A 13,084-nucleotide genomic window follows, 5' to 3' on the forward strand; every position below is an offset into this window, starting at 1 on the left:
TTGTAAATGTCTATGGATTTTTTGTCAACGACTGTTATTTATTATTATTTTTTTATTGTTGATATTCTATGAGGTGGTAAAGGTGATGTAGCCAACCTCAAAATTGATGACGTGGACAAAATTTGTTTCCACGAAACTGTGTTTTGTTATTTGGAGTTTTATTATTGGTGAGATGAGACTTTGTGAATGCTTATAAGAATTTTTTTTTTTTTTTATAATTGATGTTTCTCAAATCGGTATTGTGCAGGATTTCTTTTGTTCTTGATATGTATTTTTTCTCAGAATGGAGGAGGAGTGGATCTTTGCCTTGTGGGGTTTATTGAAATAATGAAAAAATTCTAATAAGTAAGAACATGTTGTTAATAAAGTAATAATGATAGTAATAAGAATAATAAAATTGGGATTAAGAGAAAGAAATACGATTTAAGCAGTGTAAGAAAAAAGACACATTACTGGGTTGAATAAGGGTCAACTAGTTCTTAAGTTTTGAGAGTTCAAGGTTCAGTTGATATTTATTCTAATTTTCGAAATGGTTGTAGAAATTTTTTTTTGTGTCGTTTTTTTTTTCATGGGATTTTTCTCCGGGTGCATAGTCATTATTAGGTATACACATTAGAATTGAAATGATCTAGGAAAAATAAGATGATACTGGATATGGTTGGCTTAAAATAAATCAGAATTTTAGAGAGGGGACCAAAATAGCAATTACGTAAACGAAGATTAATTATGAGCTTTGAGATGTCCCGGAAAAGATAATATAGTTACAAAATGAAAACAAAGCCATACTTAATGGAACAACCCGGCAAAGGATACGATCAGGGAACTTTTGGGACAAAAGGAGTCCTAAATTTCGGAAGAGGTAAAGTGAGACCTCTAGTTTACGGCATAAGGATGGCTGGATGAAACAGCTGACGTGATTTATAGGAGGTACTACCCTACACAAAAAAGGAATATGCCAGGGGGATCAGATATAGATTCTGGTCTAAAAAATAAAATTATGAAGTCAGTTGGAAACGGGCTGACAAAAGGAGTTTTTTTTTAACCTGATCTTTCTCAGCCAAGGGTTGTGTAGATATAAAAAAAATGTATTAGAATTTAAAAATGCGTACATTTTTTTTTAAATAAGGATAGATGGAATGTTATAGAATGGATCAAGAGAGAGAGGGGGGAGGAGTGTGAGTTATAGTGTAGACACGTTGACCGGAAGTCAAGATCGGCTGATCGGATTGTGTGTGAATCATGTGATCAGGTTAGCTGATTCGGAGAGATTTGGTTGGGACTTGGAAGAGAGCGGACGGCTTCGCCGTTGTCTCCTCCCCTTCACTGGGGGGGGGAACGAACGCTGACATGGTAGAAATAATACTTAGAAAAAACACCACACAGGCTAATTCATTTTCCATTCTTCTGCGATCGATCTGGAAGGTGAATAAAAAACTATAGAACCAATTTCTTGTCTTGGAATGAAATGAATCTTCGTCCCCAAAAACAGGTACCAGTCTCCCTCCCAGACAAGATGTTCCATATGGACCAACAACAAGCAGAAGGTATGTTGAAAATGCCTGTCACACACACAACGACAATAACTCTGATAAGATAATCAAGCACTCAACTCTTTATTATACGACAACGTAACACTTTAACATGACCGAAAACAAATTCTCACGGCTACACCCATTCAATAACAAACCACGTGTTTAATAATAATCGATCATCTCTGAATAAAAAGAAAATTCTGTCCATCTCGCAGACAACAAGGTTCGTACACGCTCCCAATTTACACACACACACACAAAAAATTATCTTCAATCACAACAGTTCTTTTCTCCCCGTGTGAAGGATTTAGTGAACCCCACTCTAAAATATCACAACAGTGTAACACTGACAATCATAAATTATTATTATTATTATTATTATTATTATTATTATTATTATTATTATTATTATTATTTAATGTTTATGTTTAAACAAAATTATAATTGGAAGAGAATTAAATGCAATCGGTCACACTCAAAATTTCTTACACTAAATTGATCCTCACGTTCACGTGGACCTCCATCTTTTTAAACTGAGGTAATCTTAACTTCGACATTCACGCAGCTACAATTTTTCAAAAAAATATTTTGAACTAACCATTCAATTTTTTTTTTTACTTTCATAACAATCATTATATTTCAAAAGAACGTACCTCCTCTCAGTGGGAGCAACCGGCAAAACCACAAAAGTAAAAATAAAATAAAAACAACAAAAAAATCACTCGAAAACCATGAAAAGAGGGGTGGGGACAATTCTTCCCGTCCTTCTCTCTTTTCAAAAAGCAAAAAACATAATTACAAAAAATCTGTTAAAAAAATGATAAAAACTTTTTTTTTAAAAAGAACAAAAACGTCCGTGGCCACGCATTACTGCCTTCAGTGTTCAATAAGCGTTCAGTTCTGCGAGAAAAAATCAATTATTTTATAAATTCAACAGTTACTTAATAACATTTAAAGTCAATAAGTCCCAACACGCGAGATAAAACAACAATAACACAAAAAAAAACAATAAAAAACATTCGGGTTTTTTTCCACGAAAACTCTCGACGTACGCACATGGATTTTTCTCTCTTTCCTTCTCTTTTTTTCATTTTAAACAAATGCGTTTCTTTCTTTTTTCTTTCTCGTTTTCAAACGCGCCATGCTTGTCACACAATTTGTATGGTGCTCGGAAAACTCGTCCTGGGAAAACTCGTCCCGGGAAAACTCGTCTCGGGAAAACCCGTCTCGGGAAAACTCGTCTCCGGAAAACTCGTCCCCTTTCGCTAGGTAGGAAAACTCGTCCCGTATTGAATAAATATTGATTGAAAACACATTTTATTATCGTTCTTGAAGGAGATATTGTTTTTTAAAATAGACTATAGCCCCCCATAATATTTAAAAAAAATATTTTTACTTGTTTAATGTTGTTTTTTTTTTTTTTAAATAAAATTGATTTTCGAAGTGTCCATTTTCTACCTAACTGGCTATTAGCGTCTATTTTCTACCTAACTGGCTATTAGCGTTAAAGCGTTTATTATGTTCATACAAAATTAATGCCAAATTTTTTTGTTCTTATTTTAACGATGTCTTTTGGAGTCATAAAAACAATAATAAAAAAAAAATTAAAAAAATTAAAAAACAGGGAGCGATTCGATTCTTCGTTACTTTTTTTGTTTTGGTTTTTTAATTATGATAGTTTTTTTGTTGTTGTTATGTTATGCACTCATGCGTTATTTAAAATTATAATTTTATCAATTATCAACATTTATTGTCGTCCTGTCAAATTTTGCAAAAATTAACTAATAAATTAAAAGCGAAATATTTTTTTGGCGCGAGAGATGCCATGTGGGTGTGCTAACAATCTCTCGTTAACTCATTTTTAATTTTTACTTCAAAATTCTAAAACCAATCATTAAGAGAGAAAGTAATCACTAAATAAATTTATTAATCAATTTTATTGAAAACTCCGCTATTGTTTATCAAGAATCTTTTTAATTTCATTTTTTGTTGGTTGTTTTTCGGAAGGAGATATAGTTTTTACCCCCCCCCTCTAAATTATATTTTAAAAAATATTAAAATTTATTATTTTCTTTTTAAAACCAAATCTCCCTCAGTAATTTCTTTAATTTTCTATTTTTTAGCGATTATCAAGACCCCTAAGCTGTGATATACCGGACATTATTTCTCGTTCTCACGTAACACTTTTGTTTGTTTTCTGTGTGTGTTTTTTTTTTACCGAATAAACGATTCCAAATAAATTAAACAACAGTAAATAAGTAAATTCTTTTTTATATTAATATTAAAATAAATATGCGTCTCGTTTATGAACATAATAAACGCTTTAAAATAAGTGAAACCATTAAGAACTTAGCCAGTTAGGTAGAAAACGGACACTTAGAAAATCGATTTTATTTAAAAAAACAAAACATTCAACAAGAAAAAATATTTTTTTAAAATATTATGGGGGGCTATAATCTATTTTTAAAAAAACAATATCTCCTTCAAGAACGATCATAAAATGTGTTTTCAATCGATATTTATTCAATACGGGACCAGTTTTCCTACCTAGCGAAAGGGGACGAGTTTTCCGGGGTCGAGTTTTCCGGAGACGAGTTTTCCCGAGACGAGTTTTCGCGAGACGAGTTTTCCCGGGACGAGTTTTCCTAAATTCATTTGTATTAGAGTTTCTGTCTGTCTTTCTCTATGATTACTTAATAAAGTCTGCTTGTGCATTCTTTCTTTTTGTAAGCGGCATATCAACCGATCCCAAAAATTTTCTCGCTATTTGTTTGTGTTTTTTTTTACAAATCGTCGTCTAGCTTTTTTTTTTCCTTTTTTATTTTTTTCATTAAGTCGCTGATGGGAAATGAAATATACTTACATAACTTTCTATTTCTAAAACTACCTATATAGCAAGTAAGCTGGGATTCCCAATACTACATCTATCTATCCATCTATATATATATATACATATATATATATATATATATATATATATATATATATATATATATATATATACTAGGGGTGGCTAAATTGCGCAAACCTAAAATACGCTTAAATATGATACTTTTATTTTTTCAGATTTCGTAGAGAGTCATTATTTCAAAAGTATTTAGATGCAATCAGTTGGAATCGAAACCGAAACTGCAGCATTCACAGCTGTTTGCGTTACCACTGTAGCAACATGACACGCATATAAACCGAATGAAAACTTAAACAAGATAAATGTACAAAATGTTTAACGATTTTTTTCAATTTTGACTCATTTTTAACCTCTTAAAAACAATTTTAACCGCTTAAAGCCCCATAAATTAACAATCCGTAAAAAATCGAATCATCTGAGGTTCGTAATACCGCTTTGCCACTTTTAGTTACGGAGGAGATAGAGTTTAAAAATTTTGAGACAGACAGAGAGATATATAGCCGTTATATTAGAGTCAACATTATGCATAGTTATAATGTTTTATATAATATTAGAAACAGTATATATATATATATATATATATATATATATATATATATATATATATATATATATATATAATTACGATTGTATTTTTTACTTAATATAATTATAAGTCCCGTAAAGATTATAAAAGTTGAGTTCTGTTGTGCTCGCGATTAGCATGTATATGTATTAAATATAATTTAGCATGTATATATGCTAAATATAATTTAGCATGTATATGTGTTAAATTTAATTAAGCATGTATATGTGTTAAATTTAATTTAGAATGTATATGTGTTAAATATAATTTAGCATGTATATGTGTAAAATATAATTTAGCATGCATATGTGTTAAATATAATTTAGCATGCATACGTGTAAAATTTAATTTAGCATGTATATGTGTTAAATATAATTTAGCATGTATATGTGTTAAATTTAGTTTAGCATGTGTCTGTGTAAAATTTAATTTAGCATGTATATGTGTAAAATTTAATTAAGCATGTATATGTGTTAAATATAATTTAGCATGTATATGTGTAAAATATAATTTAGCATGTATATGTGTTAAATATAATTTAGCATGTATATGTGTCAAATATAATTTAGTATGTATATGTGTTAAATATAATTTAGTATGTATATGTGTTAAATATAATTTAGTATGTATATGTGTTAAATATAATTTAGTATGTATATGTGTTAAATATAATTTAGTGTGTACATGTGTTAAATATAATTTAGTATGTATATGTATTAAATATAATGTAGCATATATATGTGTTAAATATAATTTAGCATGTATATGTGTAAAATATAATTTAGCATGTATATGTGTTAAATATAATTTAGCATGTATATGTGTCAAATATAATTTAGTATGTATATGTGTTAAATATAATTTAGTATGTATATGTGTTAAATATAATTTAGTATGTATATGTGTTAAATATAATTTAGTATGTATTCGTGTTAAATATAATTTAGAATGTATATGTATTAAATATAATTTAGCATGTATATGGTTCAAATATAATTTAGCATGTATATGTGTTAAATATAATTTAGCATGTATATGTGTTAAATATGATTTAGTATGTATTCGTGTTAACTATAATTAAGCATGTATATGTGTTAAATATAATTTAGCATGTATATATGTTAAATATAGTTAAGCATGTATATGTATTAAATATAATTTAGCATGTATATGTCTTATATATAATTTAGTATGTATTCGTGTTAAATATAATTTAGCATGTATATGTGTTAAATATAATTTAGCATGTATATGTGTTAAATATAATTTAGCATGTATATGTGTTAAATACAATTTAGCATGTATATGTGTTAAATATAATTTAGCATGTATATGTGTAAAATATAATTTAGCATGTATATGTGTTAAATTTTATTTAGTATGTATATGTGTTTAATATAATTTAGCATGTATATGTGTTAAATATAATTTAGCATGTATATGTGTTAAATAAAAGTTAGCATGTATATGTGTTAAATATAATTTAGCATGTATATGTGTTAAATATAATTTAGCATGTATATGTAATAAATATAATTTAGTATGTATATGTCTTAGATATAATTTAGTATGTATTCGAGTTTAATATAATTAAGAATATATGTGTTACATTTAATTTAGCATGTATATGTGTTAAATATAATTTAACAGGTATATGTGTAAAGTATAATTTAGCATGTATATGTGTCAAATATAATTTAGTATGTATATGTGTTAAATATAATTTAGTATGTATATGTGTTACATATAATTTAGTATGTATATGTGTTAACTATAATTTAGAATGTATTCGTGTTAAATATAATTTAGCATGTATATGTATTAAATATAATGTAGCATATATATGTGTAAAATCAAATTTTGCATGTATATGTGTTAAATATAATTTAGTATGTATTCGTGTTAAATATAATTAAGCATGTATATGTGTTAAATATAATTTAGCGTGTATATGTGTTAAATATAATTTAGCATGTATATGTGTTAAATATAATTTAGCATGTATATGTATTAAATATAATTTAGCATGTATATGTCTTAGATATAATTTAGTATGTATTCGTGTTAAATAATTAAGAATGTATGTGTAAAATATAATTAAGAATATATATGTGTTACATTTAATTTACCATGTATATGTGTACAAATATAATTTAGCAGGTATATGTGTAAAATATAATTTAGCATATATATGTGTCAAATATAATTTAGTATGCATATGTGTAAAACATAATTTACTATGTGTATGTGTTAAAAACAATTTAGTATGTATATGTGTTAAATATAATTTTGTATGTATATGTGTTAAATATAATTTAGTATGCATTCGTGTTAAATATAATTAAGCATGTATATGTGTTAAATATAATTTAGCATGTATATGTGTTAAATTTTATTTAGCATGTATATGTGTTAAATATAATTTAGCATGTATATGTGTTAAATATGATTTAGCATGTATATGTGTTAAATATAATTTAGCATGTATATGTGTTAAATTAAATTTAGTATGTATATATGTTAACTATAATTTTGCATGTACATGTGTTAAATATGATTTAGAATGTATATGTTTTAAATATAATTTAGCATATATATGTGTTAAATATAATTTAGCATGTATATGTATTAAATATAATTTAGCATATATATGTGTTAAATATAATTTAGCATGTATATGTGTTAAATATAATTAAGCATATATATGTGTTAAATATAATTTAGCATATATATGTGTTAAATATAATTTAGCATGTATATGTGTTAAATATAATTTAGTATGTATATGTGTTAAATATAATTTAGCATATATATGTGTTAAATATAATTTAGCATGTATATGTCTTAGATATAATTTAGTATGTATATGTGTTAAATATAATTTAGCATGTATATGTGTTAAATATAATTTAGTATGTATTCGTTACAAATATATTTTAGCATGTATATGTGTTAAATATAATTTAGCATGTATATGTGTTAAATATAATTTAGCATGTATATGTATTAAATGTAATTTAGCATGTATATGTCTTAGATATAATTTAGTATGTATTCGTGTTAAATATAATTTAGCATGCATATGTGTTAAATATAATTTAGCATATATATGTTTTAAATACAATTTAGTATGTATTCGTTATAAATCTAATTTAGCATGTATATGTATTAAATATAATTTAGCATGTATATGTGTTAAATATAATTTAGCATGTATACGTGTTAAATATAATTTAGCATGTATATGTGTTAAATATAATTTAGCACGTATATGTGTTAAATACAATTTAGTATGTATATGTGTTAAATATAATTTAGCATGTATATGTGTTAAATATAATTTAGCATGTATATGTGTTAAATTTAATAAAGCATGTATATATGTTAACTATAATTTTGCAGGTACATGTGTTAAATATGATGTAGCATGTATATGTTTTAAATATAATTTAGCATGTATATGTGTTAAATATAATTTAGCATGTATATGTATTAAATATAATTTAGCATATATATGTGTTAAATATAATTTAGCATGTATATGTGTTAAATATAATTAAGCATATATATGTGTTAAATATAATTTTGCATATATATGTGTTAAATATAATTAAAATGTATATGTGTTAAATATAAGTTAGCATGTATATGCGTTAAATATAATTAAGCATATATATGTGTTAAATATAATTTAGCATGTATATGTCTTAGATATAATTTAGCATGTATATGTGTTAAATATAATTTAGCATGTATTTGTGTTTAATCTCCTTCAATTATCTCTGTGATGTTTACTATAGGCAACGTCATCACAAATGCAACCAAAGGTTAGTTTGCAGCTGAGTTAGAATCTTACGACCAGTATAGTATTGCAATCTTTTGCAATGATGATTGCGAAAGCATGAAACACTAAGCATAGCAATAGATTTTAGCTGGGGTTTTTATATAATTTAGCTAGGTTTAATATAAACAAAACAACATTGAACACGTTCTGGTCACGCTATGGCGACGTGTCTTTTAATTAGTGACGTAACGGAACTGAGTTCAGAGGTCAGGAAGTTTTTAATCGACAGTTGAAGTTTGACCACCAGAGTGAACAGACGACCAGGTGGACGTGGGGAGCGGCGTCACTTCGGACAGCCAAGATGGAAGAACGTGTAATCTCTGAAAATGCTAAATGTTCATAAATAATTTAGGTATGTGTTGTGCTATTTACATCTGTTAAAATAAATGTTTGTCTACAACTATTTCGATACGCCTACGTCAATCGGTTCCTCTTAGAATTGTTCCATAAATATTAAAATATACAGCTTAGATAATCACAAGCAGACATATATTCACATACAACATATGACACGTTTTATAATATATCTCGATATGCAACAACTAGTGTCTATGAGTATAAAAATAATTATTATTAGCTATATAAAACATGTATGCATAGGTGTGTATGTACATAGATATATATATATATATATATGCATATATTTATATATATATATAAAGTTATATATATATATATATAAATTATTCAGTACCTGAGTAATCTAACAATTTTATGTGTATGACCGATTACTTGGCATTTATAACCATTTAATTTCCTCCATTTTCAGTATTTTTGTAGGTAGCCTAGAGTTAAAATTCTAGCTTACGAAGTAAATGATTTGTGATTGGGTTCGAATTCCCTAATAGTGGCAATTGTCAGTTCTTACAGTAATCAGTGTTTAACTATCAAACAGTAGTGTCTCTTTGTCTCTTTGTATGAATAAGTATTTTTATCTATTTATAAGGAGGTCTTTGATATATGTATATATGTGTAATATTTATACACACACACAAACATATATATATATATATATATATATATATATATATATATATATATATATATATATATATATATAAAGAGAGTAGTAAGTAAAATAAGAAAATAGATAAGCCGTGGCCGTCAATCAGATTACTATTAAAAATAAAAATAAAAAGCAATTTTTTAAGCATTTAATTTTTTCTGTAATTGATGTGTTTTGTTCTTCAAAATGTTGTTGTTTGACCATTACAAAATGTTAAACAAATATTGTAAATTTTTGTGATTAAAATATTTTTCTAACAAAACAAGATTTCCGATGTAATCAGGACAAATACACAAAACTTCTACGTAGAGTGTGAGATTCCAATTGATGGACACTGCCATTACAAACTTTAACGTTTCTATAAAATATGAAGCGTGCCCAGCGTTGTAAAGACAGATTTTACAAAAAAAATATTCTTTCATAAATAAATGATTGCTGGGTAAAATAATGTTTCATAATCTTCGGTGTGCGACTACCAATTTAAGTAAACATATCAAAACTCAAATTTATTTCAATATTACCTATATTCAAAATATTCATATTATTACAAATTAAATAAAATGTTTACTAAGCTGATGATTGTGGCTTCATGCTCTATTTATGTAAAGTTGATAAAAAAAATTATTTTGCTAATTTTAGGATTTTGTCGTTTGTTAATTACATCGAAGCCTATACATCATGACGTAGGAAATAGAGAGAATTATGTCACACGAATTCAATGTTACTTGTAACAATTCAATCTGAGCTATTAAAAATGTATGCATACGCAATTTAGACAATTGGTTTTGTATTATTAAAACGATAATTTAGGATAACTGAGGAAACGTACAATATTTTTTATGGTCTTCCGTAATAAAATAATTTTGATTTTCATAAATAAATGCGTATATGGATATTTAATAAAATACAGACAGTAGGTTTCCGTCCGAAGGCTTGTCATTTCTTCCGATGATTTGCGAGAGATCCAGCCGACTAATATATTCAGCAACCGCAGTTGCCGTCCCATCACTGTCATAATATCACGTTTCTATGGTTTCCGACTGAACATTTCGTCTCATCGACAAAAAAATGATATCACTCATCTTGGTTGGTGTCGACTAACATGTCACCAATAATTCCTAGTCTTTTAAATGATTCCGATTCATAGGCGCGGTATTATTGCGAAAAACATAATCTTTTTCTAGTAAAATAATATTCATCAACATAAACAATTGAGTTCAATCATCAGCAACGACAATATGTTAAATCAAATACCCAAATACAATCTAATTTATTCCACCCCCAGTAATTCAGTTGGTAAAGCTACGGATACTAACCAGTGCGGTCCTGATTTGAATTCCGGTAGGCTTTGTCACAATGTTGCGTCTTTCAGACGATGAAACACTGAAGATACCGTTATGCATATATACGTATATGTATATAAAATCGGATTTATGTTTATATATACACGTGCATGTTAAGTATAACATAACCCGTTTTGTCAGTAATTAAGCTCGTGTAAGATTGTTTAATCGGGAAAAAGTCAGTATGCAAGTTCAATTTAATTTTTTAAAAAAGGAAATCTCAAATTAGCATTTTTATAATGTTGTCTTTATCTCATGTCACTCATTTTTTCACACCTTATCCACGGATGAAATTGTACTTGTAATGATATTTGCTTTTGATTAGAATGAATTATACTAGTCTTGATATTTATTGTTGCAGTAACCAACACCTTCGTCGTTGCTACCTTGCAATATTTTCCAGTGTATCTTTGTCAATATAGAAAAAAAGGGAACATATTAAATGGAAGTAATGACAGAGGGAAGATGAGATATAATCTGATTTAGAGATAGCAGTAAGTCATAGAAAACTGTATAAAAATTAAAACTTAAAGGGTTTTAAAAAATTAAATTTAAGAAAGTATGCTTAATTGGTCTCAAAAGACTACTCAAATTTGAAAAATTTAAAAATATTATGTTCGACCCACATAGTTCAACGTAAAGACCTTTAAAATTATTCAAATAACACTAAGATTTTAAGATAACACGTATATTTTACGGAATTGGATGTACCTGAAATTTTATGAAAAGTTTTCAATTTAATATACTGCTAATTACTTATTTTACGTCAAGCAATTCTGTTCCAGTATTTGTAATTATTGGTTAATTACTTTCGGAAGTATCCTATACATAAACCTATAAAACATATCCACATACCTAATTATATGCTGAATATGATTCTTTCTCTGACAAATAAAAGCACTTTCACTCTCAACAAGTATCACGAAAATGTATTGCTATGAGAAACGCGTTTGCATTTCTTTTTTGTTTTTTGTTGTTGTTTTTTTTTGCCGTGTTTTTATACTTTAGAAATTATTTGCATTTCTTGAATTGCTTATTTCTTATATTAAAGCTAAAAGCCAATGCAGTATTTTTGTATAATTATTTTTAAAGTTAATTTCTTTTTTCCCCATAAGATTGTACTAACATAACGGACATGAATTTCTGTGATTCTCTTAAGAGAATTTGTTTTGTTATGCAATTTGTACACCAATTATCATTAATTAAAATTCTCTTGAAAGTAAATATAATAGTGTAAACAATGCAAAGAATACCATATATATATATATATATATATATATATATATATATATATATATATATATATATATATATATGATATAACCATAACCATAATTGGTTATATTATATATATATATATATATATATATATATTATATATATATTAATATATATATAATTTAACCAATTGAGACAATGTTTTATTTTTGTACCTTTTCTCTACGTTACAAAACGACCCTGGTGTCTAACTCTGTCCCGTGTAAATAAGTACAATGACAAGATAGCAAGATAGGAGGAGGAGGAGAAATACATATAATGAGAGAGAGTGAGAGAGAGAGAGGCACACACACGTAGATATCAATAGATAGTGAAAACAACTATTGTTACTACTATTAAATCTGTGCTTAATTGTCATGTTAATTTGAGGATATATTTTAATAATCATAAAACAGATCTGGAAGAGACGGTTGGAAGAAAGTTTTAGTGCTTCAATTGTAATTTTAAACCTAAGAGATTTCAGGTGACTATATTAATATGTACTATTACAAGAAAGCATAGTGTGATTGTTAAGATTAGAGATCTTTAAAATCAAGGCATTTCATGTGAAAACATTATTGCCTGCTTACGTGTCATGTCGAAATTAGTAAAAAAAACTAACAGATTAT

Source organism: Euprymna scolopes, chromosome 25 (assembly GCF_053919585.1).
Source record: "Euprymna scolopes isolate OS-2025 chromosome 25, ASM5391958v1, whole genome shotgun sequence".
In the NCBI taxonomy this organism is placed as follows: domain Eukaryota; kingdom Metazoa; phylum Mollusca; class Cephalopoda; order Sepiida; family Sepiolidae; genus Euprymna; species Euprymna scolopes.